The sequence below is a fragment of the Desmodus rotundus genome, chromosome 4 (assembly GCF_022682495.2).
Source record: "Desmodus rotundus isolate HL8 chromosome 4, HLdesRot8A.1, whole genome shotgun sequence".
Taxonomy (NCBI): domain Eukaryota; kingdom Metazoa; phylum Chordata; class Mammalia; order Chiroptera; family Phyllostomidae; genus Desmodus; species Desmodus rotundus.
This window is the reverse complement of record NC_071390.1, coordinates 159090468-159106962: the sequence shown is the minus strand read 5'-3', so window position 1 is coordinate 159106962 and position 16495 is coordinate 159090468. Positions and strand designations below refer to the sequence as shown.

The 16495-nt window shown below is 42.7% G+C and overlaps 1 protein-coding gene across 10 annotated transcripts in view; it reads left to right on the top strand.

The window, feature by feature from the left end:
* PGCKA1 (PDCD10 and GCKIII kinases associated 1) overlaps positions 1 to 16495 on the top strand; it is a 73439-nt gene that overhangs the window by 34262 nt on the left and 22682 nt on the right. The window contains exon 1 of one of the 10 annotated variants that reach the window (XM_045182644.3): positions 6423 to 6570. The exons of 8 other annotated variants lie outside the window; for them this stretch is intronic. The gene's annotated coding sequence lies outside the window, so the exon portion shown is untranslated. Of the gene's footprint in view, positions 1 to 6422; positions 6571 to 16495 lie in introns of those variants that run through there. One more of the 10 variants, XM_045182643.3, reaches the window with a different exon arrangement.

The following is a 16495-nucleotide window of genomic DNA, read 5'->3' as shown; positions in this document are numbered from 1 at the left end:
GGAAACTGATAAATCCTATAGAGGTGTTACATCGATGATATCAACTTCATGCTTTTGCAGAAGTCTCTCTCAGAGACTCCCGACTTGCTCATGTGGACTACCCACCCTCTCTGCTGGGTCCCCTGAAGCCCCCTGTCATCACCACCTGCAGGAGTCCCTTCACTTCCCTCCTGCGTTGCAGTTCCTATTTCCTAGACCTCATGTCTCCGTGTTTCTTGTTTTATCCCCTCATTTTCATAGACCACACCCTCCGGTAGCTTTTAAGAAGAGGTTCGTGGAACTAAAAATTATTTAAGTACATATTTGTCTCTCTCAAAATGTGTCTGTATCCCATCTCCTGACTTGATCATTAGAGGGATTAAATGGAGAGTTCAATGTTGGAAATCATTTTCATGCAAAACTTTTTTCTTTGTTTTTTCTTCAGAATTTTGGAGACATTGTCTACTACACTGTGTACTTGTTCACAATACGACTGTTGAAAAATATACCACCATGTCAATTTCCCATCCTTTATATACAACTTTATTCTCTTCTCTGGAAGTTGGTTAAATGTTTTTATCCTAGTGTGAAATTTCAGTGATGTACCTCATTTTTGAAGTCCACTGTGCTGGGCACTCAGGGGCTATTTAAATCTAGAAAATCTACCTTCCAGTGTGGGGGAATTTTCTTCAATTATTTCATGAATGTTTTCTTCTCCTTAGGTGTTTTGTGTTGTTTTCTTGATCTTGGACTTTCTGGATTATTTATGTTTTTCTTTCCTATTATTTACTTCTTTGTCTTCTTGCTATAGTGTCTTCAGTTTAACATGGATTCTTTCCACTGAGGTTCTTGTTTATGCTGCCGAGTTTTTAGTTTCTAAGAGGTCTTTTTTGCTCTCTGAATGCCCCTTTTTTCCTAACAGCATCACGTTCTTGCTTCAAGACATTTTGTATTTCCCTTATCTCTGATTTTCTAATAACAATTTTGGGCACTTTCATTTTGCTTCCCATTTCTTGATCCTTCCAGATTGCTCTGGTTTTCCTTGGCTATTTGGTAGCATTGGTGTTCTTTTCACGTGTAAGAGTAGGGAACTAAAAAGTGAAATTCTGAGCACAAACTTGGCAGTGCGTGCGAGGGGGCAGGGGACGTGGGAGGGAGCCCTCATGGATGGTGCCTTTGCTGTGATGACCAGGCTGAACCACTTGTTAGGGGGCTTCAATGTCAGGATCTTTCAGGCTTTCCCCTTGGGTTGGTCCGGTGCCCTAGGCGGGTAAGGGCCGGCTGCCAGTGTTTGGGAGGTGAGGTTGAGGAGGAGAAAAGAGGAATCTCGGTATGCTATGTCCATTTCACTGAACCTTCCTCCTATGTATATCTAGCATCTCCCCCCAATATCTCCTGTATATCCCCTAATTCAGAGACCTCTGACCTGCCCTCACCACAGGGTAAACGTTCAGGCTGCTGCTCAGGTGGAGGAGGTACTGTCACCAGGTGCTTGCAGGAGGGGAAAGGAGGGGGGTGTTAACTGCTTCTTAATCACAGTTCAACACCCCCCCCCAAACCATTTGGGCAGCATCTGCCTGAAGCACCTGCTGCTTGGCACCTTTTGAGATCCCTGCATGTAAAACATGGGACTCCTCCACCCCCAGCCTCTCACTCAGTTTTCTTGGGGCCACTGTGGGAGTGGCCACCACCCACCCACTTTCTAGCTTCCAAAATGCTGTTACTGTCACTTCAATTACAGCATTTCTGTAACTGCTGTAATTGAAAAGCCCACTTCTGTTATTGAAAAGATACAGATGTTGCCCTGGCAGGTTGGTTCAGTTGGTTGAGTGTCTTCCTGTAAAGCAAAAGGTCGTGGGTTTGGTCTCCAGTCGGGAGGACTAGTGCATATGGGAGGCAACCAAACAGTGTTTCTCTTTCTCTCTCTCCCGTCCTCTCTCTCTGAAATCAATATATATATCCTCTGGTGAGGTTTAAAAAAAAAGAAAGAGAAGATATAGATGTATGTATATGAATGTGTATATATATATATATGTATGCTCATATAATTACTTTACTTTTAATAAGATTCAGGTGGAGGCCAAAATTGATGAGTATGTTCATTCCACTGTCTTTACCTGATATCCTACCAATACACACTTAAATAAAGGTGGACTTATCAACATATTACCACACAGAGGTCCAAGAGCATGTAATTATTCATTCTAACTAGTGATGAGTTAGAGGATTCCAAAAGGAAAATTTTTAATTGTTTATCAAAATAAATAAATAACCTAATGCACCTGTGAACATAAATTTACCATAACTCTCACTTCTTAGCATCTACCAGTTTAATGATCATTCTAGGCTTAATCAACAAAAATTTATTGCTTATCTACTTGGTCCATGGCACAGTAGTAGATTCCACAGAGCTTGCTCATCATAATATAGAAAATATTCATGATGTAAATTTAAGTAGGAAAAAAGGCTAGAAGTACATAATCAAATGGCATTCATTACATTTTTGCTTCATCTGCATGTTCTAAATCTTCCCCAGTGACCATATATTGTGCAATAAAACAGTCACTAACGGTGACTTCACTGACGTACCTCTAGCCTTGTGTGCCTAATAGGACATGAGTCCGTCCTTTGCAGTTACTGGAGTTCGCCACTCAGTCTTCTTATGTGACTGCGTTAGTCCACCCGGGATCCTCTAACAGAATGCCTAACCCTGGGTGGCTTATCAACAGCACACGGTTATGTCTGACAGTTCTGGGGGCTGAGAAGTCTCAGGTGAGGACACAGAGAGAGTTGGTCTCTGGGGGGTGCCAGCTTCCTGACTCACAGACATCGGTCTTCTCCCTGTGTTCTCACTTGGTGGGAGGGACAGGGAGCCCGCTGGGAACTCTTTTATAAGGACACGAATCCCATCCATGAGGGCTCTGTCCTTTTATGACCCAATCACCTCCCAAAGGCCTTACTTCCTAATACCATCATATTGGGGTTTTGGTTTGAATATATGAATTCAAGGGGAACAAACACTCAGTGTATAGCAAAGACTGAAGGGAGGGTTATGTGCTATGTGTGTTTTGGTCCTTAGTAAACAGAAATTAATACTCTTGTGTATTATACAGGAAACATTCCTGTCTTAGTTCCGGTTGCTATACCAAATCACCATAGACCGGGTGGCTTAAACAACAAACATATATTTCTCACAGTCCAGAGACTGAAAGTCTAAGTCCAGGGTTCCAACTTAGGTTCCCAGTGAGGGCCGTCCTCCTGGACGAGTGCTCACAGGCGCTGCCTTGGTGCAGGCACACGGAGAGAGTCAGAGAGCGAGCAGGATCTTAGCCTCTTACAAGGGCGCTCACTCACCCCACCATGACCTCGTCTGAACCCATCACCTCCCACATGCCTCCCCTCCACCTGCCATTACAGTGGGGGCTGCGCTTCCACAGGAATTCCGGGAGGCACAATCAAGTAGTGTTTCCCTCACAGCCTTACTAGCAGGTACATTTCAGAAGGAGAAAGTGACAGAGTTAACAGTAGAGTATAAAGTGGGTTCCCTCTTTAAAAGACACTGCCTGCCCTTAGATGATCCCCACCAGGAAGCCAATTGAGAACAGGAAATGCATTCTTAACATATTAGTTATCTATTGCTGCATAACAAGTTGCCCCAAAACTCAGGTGGTTTAAAACCACAGTAAACATTTATCTTCCGGCAGTTCCTGAGTCAGGAATTTGACAGTGGCCTACTGGGGCCTTTCTGGCTGTGGTCTCTCCCAAGGTTGCAGTGCGACATCAGCCGTGGCTGTAGTCACTGGGGCTTGGCTGGGACTGGCAGGCATACTTCCAAGGCAGCTCAAGTTGGTTCATCCCCATGGGCCTCTCCACTCTAAAGTGCCTGCACAGCACGGCCTCTGGCTTCCCCTGGAGTGAACAACTGAAGAGGCTGCTGCAGACGCTGCAGTGCCTTTCCTTACCTAGCCTCGACAATCGTGCTTGGTGACTTTTGCCACATTCTATCAGTCACATAGACCAGCTCGGATCCAGGGTACGAAGAACACTAGTTCCACAAGGATGTGATCCCAGGAGGCAAGGATCACTGGGGACCAGCTGGGACCCTGCTACCACACTTACTAAGCATTCTGCAGTGGTTTCTCATTTTGTTACTGCTCAGTGAAGAAAGGGTTTTGTTTTTAATGAAAGTTAAAGAGATATCCTCTTCTTAAGTGTATTTAAGGCAATGGCTCAGGTGATATTGAGAGAGCAAAGCAGTCATTGCCCATGGAGAGCCCTAGAAGTGTGAATGGGCACAAAGGCTTCCAGAAGACCGGGAGGAAGGACTCTGGGTGCTAGAAAAGGGAAGGGAAGGGAAAGGATTCCATCCTCTGATGATTCACGACATCCAGATTTATGACAGAGTCGTATAGGCACCAACTTTACCATCCCTAAATTTGTTGTCCCAAGAAACTAAAATGGAAATTAGAGAGAAAGAGGCCGCACTTTTCAATTCTGCAAGCATCTGTGTGTTTCCTCTGGGACAGGAAAAGTATAACAGGACAGTAATGTGGGGGAGGGAAACTAGCAGTGAATGAGCAGCTAACTGGGCTATGCACATAATTGTCTTTAATTTTTATAATGACCCCAGGAGTAAGTGTTGTCACCCTCATTTAATGGGACTAAACTAGAACCTAGAGGATTCATGGTCAGCCACACAACCAGTTAGTAAGGGCTGACAGCCCTTAACTTTAAAATAGGTCTTCCCAGCGTGTAAGAATATCAAACCAAAACGGATCAAGGGTAGATGTCAGTAGCCACAGGAAAGCTTGAGGTGGGTGAGAATTAGCCCTTCTCAACGTCATCCCTGCCAGGACATAATGAAAGCAAGTCTCAGACCAAATAATCCACATGTATGTTTTTAATCCACATTTATTAGCGAGCAGGCACAAAGTAGTACATCAGTATGTTTTGTAAACTTGAAATTCCAATGCTCTATTCTTCTAAGCTCTCCTACCACCACCCTACAGAAAAGATGCTTAAGTCAGACCTGACAACATTCCACACATAGGTTTCTGTTATTTTTATAGACAGCATCGAGCACCAGAAATCATGTGCCTGGGAGTGTGCACAATGGATTCTTACTCTCTGTTCATCCAGGGCCAGGGAAGCCACCTGCACACCTCAAATCCCACAAGTGGTGTCTATTTCTAACATCTATTTTCCTGATTAATAAGCCACTGAGTTCACCAATGAAAACCCATTTAAGTCATTCACTAGTTTTCATATTAATGAATGAAGCTGCAGTTGCATTTAGTAGCCACTTCTATTTATGATCTTCCCAACTAGACACTAGCTGATCACTAGTGTAAATTTCTGACCACCCCGGAGTGTCATACACCAAACATTCATGTCATACCGTTTCTCATGAAGTGAATTATGGACATCACCGTAAAGGACACCTGTACATTCTAACCCAGGGGGTGGGTGCAGCAGAGCCAAGTTGAAGACTGACAGCTGCCGTCACACGGGCATCCAGTACCGTGGTGTTTATGTTTGGTTATCATCACTGGCATCCAGTACCGTGGTGTTTATGTTTGGTTATCATCACTGGCATCCAGTACCGTGGTGTTTATGTTTGGTTATCATCAAATTGCTTCATGTGTTGTTGGATTTAGCTTTTTAATTAGATTATTAAAATTCTTGGAGCGAGTGAGTCATATACTTTTTAACTTTTTCCATAATGGCTAGCACAGTGCTAGGTTATAGGTACATATAGATGGACAATAAATACTTTTTAATTATTAAAATGTATAGCAATTGTTTACAAAATATTTGGGCCTGAGAGTTTTGTATTTGCTTCGAACTTCTAAGATGCCTCAGTGGACTAGCGACATTCAAAAACTGCCTGGCTCACTTGGATTGATTCATGGCGATTTGCAATGAATGACGGAAATGGTATACATTCTGTAGAGTTGGGGATTTTTTTTTTTAATGTCAATTCACAGCCTTGCTCCTGATATGTATTAAGCTTCATCAGGGAATAAGTGTAAAGTATGAACCATAATACACCAATATAAACAGTGATATTTGGCTTCATTTCAGAATTTTTTAAATTGAATGTTTCCATTTCCACCCGTTTTAATTATGTCAAGCATCAACTTTAGGAAGTTAACAGTGGGTTCGTTTTTACTCCAGGTAGTGCTTGAATCTAGTGGCTGAAAGGCACTGCGATATTGAACCCTGAGGAGCTTTGACTGAAGGGATTTCAGGTTTCCATTCACGTCTTGTCTTCAGCAAGGAAAGGTATATAGCTCCTTCTATTTAATATGTAATCGCTGAGCCTAGTCAGTGGTTAGTGCTGAGTGTTTGATTATGTTAAGCAATAGCCCTCAGCCACACAGCCAACCTGCAGCCACACCCCAGCCAGGAGGGCCCTGGTCTGGGCTTTCTGTTTGGTTTTTAACCATTGCACAACCGTGTAAAGTTCTGAGAACCTGCTAGGATTTTAGTCTTGGGATGTAAGCTTTTGGGGCACCTCTTTGGGGAAAAGAAAGAAGAACCAACAGAACAGCTCCACTGTAGGTCTGATGATGTCACAAGCCTGATGAGGTAAGAAAATGCTTCAGAAAAAATACAAACAAAAATCTTGCAGTTCCTCCTGCAATTGCCCAGAGAGAGAAAGGAGTCCATATTGATTCGCCACAGTGTTTTTCTAGGCTGGAAATCCACTCACAAGAGTCCAGGAAAAGAAGGGCTTGCGATTGAATTAGAAAGACCGATGATACTGTAAGTTCTCTTTGCATTCCTTCCAAATTCACATAGAACATATAGCAATGGGTATTCAAATTTGAAAACACTGTAGTTGAAGGAACTGTTCTCATGAACAGGCCTAGCCCTAGAGTACATTATGTAAACTCTACCAGGAGAGGAAAACTTCGTTGTTCCTTCCAGCTTAAGTTTGCACAAAGGCATGTGTACACACACACACACACACACACGTATACTTTATTATTACTTTTAAAACTTCAGTTTAGGTAACCTGGTTCACTGTTCATGGTTTGAGATTTTAATTATGACAACTAGTCATATTTGCTTTATCGTATTTTGTGCATTTTTTTCAATTTAGAGTGTTTCCTGCCCAGCAATCTAGCTTGAGTTTTTATGAAACATGAATTGCAACTAGAACTCAAATCTCAGATTTGAATGAGGCTAAATTTAACAGGGTTACCTTCAGTCCTTGATTTTCACCTGTTTCTAGGCTAAATTCTGTGATTTCCCCAGAAACCTATCAAATTGTTTTCCATAGTGTGCTACATAAATATATTTATGATGATGTAGGTGCTTCAGACTAGAGCCCATAACTCTTTTCTTTTAATATTTTTAGCTTTAAGACTCATATGTATTTCTTCCCTTATATTTTCTCCCTAGCCATATATGATTGTGTATGATTGATGCTATAAATATCTTAGGACATAAGGCTAGGCTGACTCCTGGTGGCTCTGTTACACGTTCTGTGCTTGAAATGCTTAGCATTTGCCAAAGTTGCCCATGGCTTGACAATTAATCCTTGGTGTTCCTGAAATCCAGAGAAAAGAGTAGCGTTTACAAATGTCTACAACATAAAAGGACAAATGAGGGCTTAGAATCTCTGACTTCCTTGAGATTTGATCCGGTTAATACCTACCACACGCAGGCTGCTGTTCTTTTCATTTTTGGAAGAAAATACAATCTCCGAGGGGGAAAATGGGTCAATTCAGCCTGTTTACCTGGCCATTGAGTAGACAGGAGGAATCCGGCCTCTGCTTGGAGTTTTGTCTGTGCACCCCTCCCCCAGTTAACCTTGAGCTGATTGGAAAGGAGGAGAGAGTGCAGTGTGCTGCCTACAACAGCTGCTGTTAGGTGTGTGTCTCCCCCCCCCCCCCCCCCCCCCCCCCCCCCCGGCGGGGCGTGCTGGGCACACTCCACGAGCTGGATTCTTTAGTGCACTTAATACCGCTAAGACTGTGAGGTAGGAATGATTACCCCTATTCCACATATTTTTTTAAAAAGTAAGCCTTTTTGTATTTGTATTGTTTAACATTACTCTTTTTTAAATGTGTGCTTTAAAAAAATTAAAAGAGATGTTATAGGAAGGATCTTAAAGAGGCATGGAATCCCAGAAATAATGATAAATATTCTACGGCAACAAATTTTTGAAAGTATCCAAAACTCTAAAAGATTTTGTCTTTCATCCAAACAAGATGCTCCCCACACTGTTGCCTGTGCCCATTTCACAGGTGTCAAAGGAATCTCCCTAAATTCTAGCCCCTGATTCCAACATAAAAACATTTACTTGTGGAGGTTACCTTCTGGGTCAGTGCTCCAACACTTCAGTTACAGATTTTCTTTCCTTCTTTCCTTTTCTTTCTATTCTCTTCTCTCCTCTTCTCTTCTTCTCTTCTCTCCTCTCCTCTTCTCTTCTTTTCCTTTCCTGAGGAGATAAAAATAGCGATCCTTGGAACCAGAGAGCAATCTTCCATACACTCAACAAATCTGACTGTGACTGGATTTGTTCTCAACAGTGCTCTTTAGTCAGTCACACCTGATACTGCTTCTCTGTCGGAGAGGGGGCCGCTCACCTGACTGACCCATATGTTTACAAAAAAGGAATCTTTTACAGTAACTCTGCCATCATCTTAATGATAAATAGTTATTCCACATCTGCTGTATCTGAGGCATTATCCCATTATTCCAGGAGCTTTGCTGCATTATCTCTAATCTTTATGACAGCACTAGCAAAAGTATCGTCCCCATTCTACATGTGAGGAAACTGAGGATTGCCTCCAAGTCGCACGACCATGCTGAAGTCATTTTTTTCTCTCACTAAATGTTAATACTCCACCGGGAACTTGATGCCAGACATCCCACCCCTTGAGACTGATTAACTCATTGCAGGGGAAGTTGGGCTGTAGGGTCATTTAGTTGGAGGTCAGTGGTATGTGGCTGAGGGAAAGTTGTCTGGGAAATGCATTTGCCCTTCAGGTTCAGAACCCTGAAATCTTGTGCTGGAGCTGGCTAGGGAATTTTGGAATTTCAGAAATTTTGTGAGGTGATATCAAAAGCTTAAATTCTATTAAAGTATAGGCAAATGAATTATATTAAAAAGAAAGTTCATAAATACTCAGAACTCATCATTTCCTAATTACTTTAGTCTTTGTTGTTTTTTAATTTAGATCTATTTTATCTGTATGGTTAGAAACACTGTATAATGTAGAAATGCCTCTTTTCAACTTTGTGTTCAGTGACTTGAGATTACAAGCCTGAAATCAGCCATGACAGGAGCATTTACACCATGGAAATTGGCAGATGCTATAAATCGGGTTCAATTTAATGTTGTGTTCCTTGACTACACTTAAGAATGTGATGAAACCCTGGCTGGTGTAGCTCAGTGGATTGAGCACAGGCCTGTGAACCAAAGGGTCGCCGGTTCAATTCCCAGTCAGGGCACATGCCTGGGCTGCAGGCCAGGTCCCCAGTAGGGGGCACATGAGACACAACCACACATTGATGTTTCTCTCCCTCTTTCTCTCCTTCCCTTCTCCTCTGTCCAAAAATAAATAAATGAAATATATTTTTAAAGGAATGTGATGAAGAAAATGTTAATGAGAATTAAAAATAAAAGTTTGCTGTCTTTAGCTATTACGTGAAAATAACACAAAAAATTTCCTGAGGAAATTTCTCTCTGTATTCAAAACCTATTATCTGCTTCAGCAAAGAGTGTGCTCATGTCAGTAACAAGCAAGCAAAATTCCAGCATTTGCGCTCACATTTCACTTTCATCTAAGTACTTAATGTAAATGAAATATCAACCGATATTCATGTCGGAACTAGTTCTGTTGGTCGCAACTGTAAATTGACTATGGATAGAAGAGTCTGGAAAAGCATCCTGTGAAAATCAATTTGTCTAAATGGAATTTACAGTAAAAACAAAGCATTGTTTATTTTTATTTGTACACTGTGTATTACACATCCTTGATTATAATAATAAATATTTTGGTTTCTGTAGAGCCAGTTGCTAAACATTTGCTAGCACACCACTGCCAATGAGGTATGACTTGTCTGCACACTTTTCATCTGACAGAACCGCAGTCAAATCCTTGCCTTCCCCAAAACATCGCACCATTTTGGGGTATAGTTGAAATAGGAGCATAGATCTTTATCTCACTGTCAAAAAAAGAAAATCAAAAGAACATGCCAACTTCTAATGATATTGAATTTTTGGCATTAGTCCACCAACAAGAAAAATACTGTCAAGAAGTCTTTAAACTACCCAAAAGTGGGTTACAGATAAGTTTCTCCTGAAACGTCATGCATTTGGTTGCCATATGTACATGGACCCTTTTGTTGCTAATGAAGATTGTAGGTTCCATCCCCAGCCATCTGTGACTTAAGCACTGGGATTTTTTCCCTCCAAAGAACAGTAAGTTAATACACTTTCTGTGTTGATATGTCAAGCTAAGAAAACATCAAGGATTCAAAATTTGGGAATTTACACTCATGTTTATTTAGTTGAGTGAATTAAAAGTAGGTGAAGAGCTTGTCAATTTCTGGTCTTGTTTTACTTCTACCCTGTGCCACTCTCTAGAAATACTGTGTGACCTGCGGATTGTCACGTACATTTTTATCTGCGTAGTCACTTCTCCTTTGATTGATTTTGGACTGTTTCTATTGTACCGCACTGTGTTTCCGCATTACATTCCACAGTGCAGAAGGGAGGCTGTTCTGTTGATTTTAGCTTATAAATTAGCAAACTTTCTGTGACCAAACTTTTTTACTTTCTCTGAGCAAATTTTAATACACAAAGTTTTGAGAACTGCCCTCCTTTCCATCTTACTCGGACGGACATCTAATGTTTTTTAATGGAAAAAAATAATGAATGAGTAAATGAGTGAGTGACAGAAGTAAAAAAGGAAGGAAGGAAGGAAGGGAGGAAGGGAGGAAGAGAAGCAACTAGGGACCCTTTCGGTGTTTTCTGGAAAGGTGCTCAGGTAGGATTAAGGGTGCTTGAGTGGAAGAGATGAAAATAATAACTGGGCAAGTTATTTTAGACCCAGGTCTGAACTTAATGGAGGCAAATCATATCTGCAGAGTTCCTGCCTCCCTGAGAAAGTGGGAGGATTGCCAAGTAATGGTGGGAATCACTCACAAAGCACATTTTCCTGGTGATGATTAGGCGGAATTTTTTGCCCTGGTTTTGACATTAGGCACATGTCAGGTTCTCCCTTTTCTTGAGATGTCTATTTTACCTCATTTGTCAGAAATGATGCTGAGAGGAAACCCCGATGAAGTATTTGGTCTCTTGGGATTTTTCTGTGCTGAGAGGAGCAATGTTGTTTTTCCTTTGTTTTTTTTTCAGTAACATTAAAGAAGCAAGATGAGACAGGTAGTCCATACAGAAGTAGCAACTTTTTTTTAACTTTTGAAAATTTAAAAAGTTAAATTTTTAGCTGCTCCAGGAAACATACAATTTAAGCCTAAGGCCATTGGCTGCAGTCTGATCAGAATAAATAGATGATACTTTTCCTAGAGGCTGGATACCTCTAGGAAAATGAATCAAATGTCCAAGACCCACATCGGGAGAGGTCCTGGGGTTCAGCCTGGCCACAGCTGGGGCCTTGGCCAGACCCAGGTGTCTTCTCAACCCTGAAGCCACTCTTTAATTCTACTTTCTTTTTTTAATTTTATTTTTCAATTACAGTTTACATGCAATATTATTTTGCAGTAGTTTAAGGTATACAGCGTAGTGGTGAGACAACCATACACTTTGTTTTCCGATATTCCCAGCGCCCACCTGGCACCATACACGGTTAGTACAATATTATTGACCGCATTCCCTATACTGAACTTCACATCGCCATGACTGTTTCATAACTTCCAATTTGCACTTCTCAATCCCTTCGCCGTTCAGTCTGTTCTTTAATCAGACTCTCCTGTCTTGAATCAATAGTACGAGGTCAGATTTTTAGGGTCAGTCAGTTAACATATATTAACTGAGCACCTATACTGGTTGGACGCTCCATAGCTTCCTTAAACGGATGAAAGGTCTTTTCTTCATTCAGCTAAAATTGAATGAAGAGATAGGAATGAGAGATAGGAAAGTGGCATCATTGCCGCCACTTGATGGGCAAGGAAATTTGTTCCCTTTGTGTGAGTGACTTTGCCAAGTCCTCAGTTAAAGGTGGAAGTGCCAAGACAGAAGCCACAGATATCCGGGGACTCTGGGTCCCAAGCAGTCGAGTGTGGCGGCCCCAGGGTTAGTCAGAGCTCAGATCTTGGCCCCACCACTTGCTGGCTACAGGATATAAGGCAAGTTCCCCAACTTCTGTTTCCTCCCCTTTCAAATGGCCTTAAAAGCACTACATACCTCATAAGGTGGTTCTGAGGGTTAAATGAGGTAATGCACATAAAATGCTTAACATATATGAACACTCAATAAATATTTACTGTTAATATTCCATTATGAGTAATAGGCACTAAATGAGATTCTGTGGTTACACAGCTGAGTAAGCGTCAGCTGGGGAGACAGACATCTATGTAACTGACCACATGGCCACGGGATAGACTCTGAGTGAGCAGGTGGGACAGTGTTTTGATGGTTGGGATCATTCAAATGGTTGGCACCATTCGGGGTTGGGGACCAGGGGTCCTAAAAGCCCTACAGAGCAGATCACAATGGGGCTTTCACCTGGGAGGCAGAATTTCACTCACCTTGAAAGAGTGAGTCCAGCTGAAGAGACACCATTGTTTCAGTTATCTATGGCTACATAAAAAATGACACTAAATTTAGCAGGTTAAACGGACAAACATTTCTTGTCTTACTGTTTCTCTGGGTCCGGAACTCAGGCCCAGCTTCATGGGGCGCCTGGGCTCACAGTCTCTATGAGGTTGTAGTCAAGCTGTTGGCCAGGGCTGCGGTCGTCTGCAAACTTGGGGCTGGAGAGTCTGCTTCCAAGCACACTCGGGGCACGCTGGCAGGCCTCCCGATGTCCGCTTCCAAATTCACTCCCATGGGTCCTGGCATGTCTTTGTACCTCCTCACACACTTTGTTTATCCTCCAGAGCTGTAGTCAACACTTTCTGTAGAGGGCTAGATAGTAAATATTTTAGGCCTTGCAGGTCATACTGTGTCTGTCGCAACTACTCGGCTCTGCTGTGAAGCAGGAAAGCAGTCATGACAACATACAAATGAATGGGCAAAGCTGTGTTCCAATAAAACTTTATTTACAAAAGGTGGTGGCCTAACCCAGGCTCTGGACAAGAACAGCAGCATAGTTTAGCAAAAATAATCTCTTACCTTCCCAGGACTTCAGTTCCAATCTCGAATATATGTGAGCTAGAATAGTATTTTTTAGGGACTTCCCACCCCACAAATGCTGTGTCTTCACTCACAGCAGCTTAGCAGCCATTTATTTGTCTGTCTCTCTCTCTCTGCTAAAACTGATAGATTAACCACAGTGCCAAAACACATTACGAATCTCACTGTGGAATGGGAAAAATTTAGCCGGGGACAACGTAATTAATGTGTTCAAGTCCCTCCTGTTAATATCTATGGTCTCAGTCACTTGGGCACGATTGGCCAGCTTTGGGCAGAGAACGATGGGCTCGTGACAGCAGGGACCTTGCCTGCCTGCATGACAAAGGACAGGTCCAGGAGTTGGAGGACCAGGGGCATCATAACATAGCTACGGGTGATTGATTACTTACATGCCAATACAAAGTACGTAATCCATGAGATAGCAGCTCTTATGGTTCTTAAGATGTAAATGCTGAAGGAATCACAAAAAATGTAGTCTCTACAAAAGGTGTGTGAGAGTAGACCCCACCTCAAGAACTTCCCTTAAGCTAACTGCACAGAAATTCATCCCCAATACTTCCTTTTGCATGACACTTCTGGCAAACACTCAACCTGGTCTCTCACAGGTTGAAAGAGTCTTGGATTATATTTCTGTTGTTGTTTTTGAGGCTGTCAGTATATTACAGTACTGAAATAATGACAAAACAGGATTATAAAAACAAGAATATTTTTAATGCTCCCATGTGCAAATTGCAATACTGTACCCATGCATAAAGGGGGCAAAATGTTCCTATTTTCAAGATAAAGTGTTAGTGCTTGGGAAACTGCAGGTAATTTATTATGGAAACCTGGGGAATGCTGTGTGATGAGCACTGACTTCGGTCAGTCAGTCCTGTCAGAATAGCTCCGGGCATGTGTTTGTCAAGAGTCTGCATTCGAGGCCCCTTGTGGATGGGAAGACCTGTTAAAGACCGCCTGCATCCCGTATTCCCTGCCTGCCCAACAAAGCGTGGCAGGAATCCCGTCCTTCTGAACACTCCGTGATGGAAATGAACAAACTCTGAATTGTTGCCCCACCCTTTACTCAGGGAGCTAGGAATGCTTATTTCAGAGTAGCTGGGAAGTAAGCGAAATAGTGCGTGTAAAGCTTCAATCACATAATGGATGTTCAAGTGTCAGATACCATCAGTGCGAACACACACCCACTCACACTCATGCGTCAGATGTAGAACCCCAGGTTTTGGTTTGGAAAAGCTGTTGACCGTAAGTAACTACACCGCCTGCCCCCAGTGAGGGGCAGTCTGTGGCTGCCACCTCCCTGGCCCCCCTACATAAATGGGCCAATGGCACTACAGCGGCCATGATTTGGCGCGGGGCTCAGCCTCTCTCCCTCGTCTCCCGTTCCCCCTCCCAGCCTTTGGTAAATGAAGATAGTTTGCACATCTGAGATGAATCTCTTATGCTGCCGATGTGAGAAAATTGTCACAGAATAAGGACTTTGTAAATAGTAAAGGTGCTATTCAAAGGGCATCGGCGCACCTTCGGGTTATGGGATGGTCGTCAGCCACTGTTCCCCAGGCCCAGCTGCCGGGACTGAGACAGCTTGCTGCCTCCTCCTGGGAAGAACTTGAGCTGCAGGGAGAGTCGGACTAACTCACTAGGAGTTAAAGAATGCAAGTGTGATTCCCTGTGGTCCCTTGTGCAGGGTCTTTTCTTTAACTGTTTGGGACAGGAGGACTTCTGCCTGGGACAGGTTTTCCTAGCTTTTTTGCCTGCAGTCCTGGATGTGAACAGCAGAGGTGCCTCCTGGACCCAGCATTTCCTGGCTGTGATGAGGGAACAGCCTCCTGTCTGGCCTCTGGTTGCCAGGTCCTACAGGCCATCTGCACTTCATGTCAGAAGAAAATGAAAAAGTGGAAAGGCAAGAAAAATCAACGTCATCACACACATTACAATTATGTAATGTTTATAGTCAGCCACCTCGATTTTGAACTTGGAAGGTGCAAGGAGGTGACTTTAACCAAAAATGGAAAGTTCCAAAAATGTTAAGCTGTAGAAAGAAGCGGTCAGTTAACCGGCAGGGGGTCACTCTTGGAATAATTTGCAGTCATTTAAATCAGTCATTACGGACATTTTGTATTGTGATGGAGGAGGCTAGAGACAGAAAATAGAGTGGAGGAGAGCAGGGTGTGAAGTTGGTTGTATATTGTGTTATACACTGGCAGGTAGACCGGCACAAACGAAAACAATCCCGGAAAAAGATGCAATACCTAACACACGGTGGGGTTGCTGTGGTGATGGCTGACCTTCCCCAAAGTGTGTGCTTATATGTCTATGTGCGTCTGTGTGTATATGTGTTTCGCATATGGATATTATATATGTGTGTATACATACAAATACACACAATATATTGTCTTTAATGAGAGAAATGGTTTGCTTTAAGCCATTTGGAAAAGCTTGGAGACGTTTGTGAGCAGGGCGCAGGCAAAAGACAAGGGCATTTTATACTTTAAAAAAAGACTCAGAATTTGGCATGTGCTAAGGGCTAAACTAAAATCCATCAATAGGGAGTGAATTTTACTCTCTATACTGCAGATATCTGTGCTGTGCCGAAGTAACGAGGATCTTTTTTTCTCTGTAGAGATTCTAGATACAAATCATGGCTTTGTTTTCCTTGGTTTAAGTGACATTCCTCTTTGATCATTTCTTCACACGAGGAAAAGATATTTCCTTGTGCGAAGTAGTGGTTAACTTCTCATAACCTCTGACAACAAAGGGGCTCTGTGTGCGAGGCAGGAATTCCTCCTGGAGTACAGGGAAGGCCCCCAGCTGAACCGTCTCCAAGGAAGATGTTGCCGAGCTTGCAAAGCTTGTTCGGAGAAAGGAGCCCAGCTGGAGAGCTTTTCTTTCTATTCAGAGACTGGCCCTGCCCGAGGTGGGGGTGGGGGAAGCCCATAAAAGAAAACCCGAAAACAAGCCTCAGTGCATTCACAAATTACAAGGGAAAGTTAATTCTTGCAGCCACTGTTAGTGCCAACTCAGGCTTATCATATTTAGAACTTAACTCCACTTGGAAAGAAACTTTGTTTTTCTTCTCATGGGGGTTAAAGAAGGGAACCGAGATGACTGTCCCCTGGATAGTAAAAACTCTGAGTAAAGTCCTGTCTGAGGCGAAGTCATGGGCGGGCTAAAATTCCCATT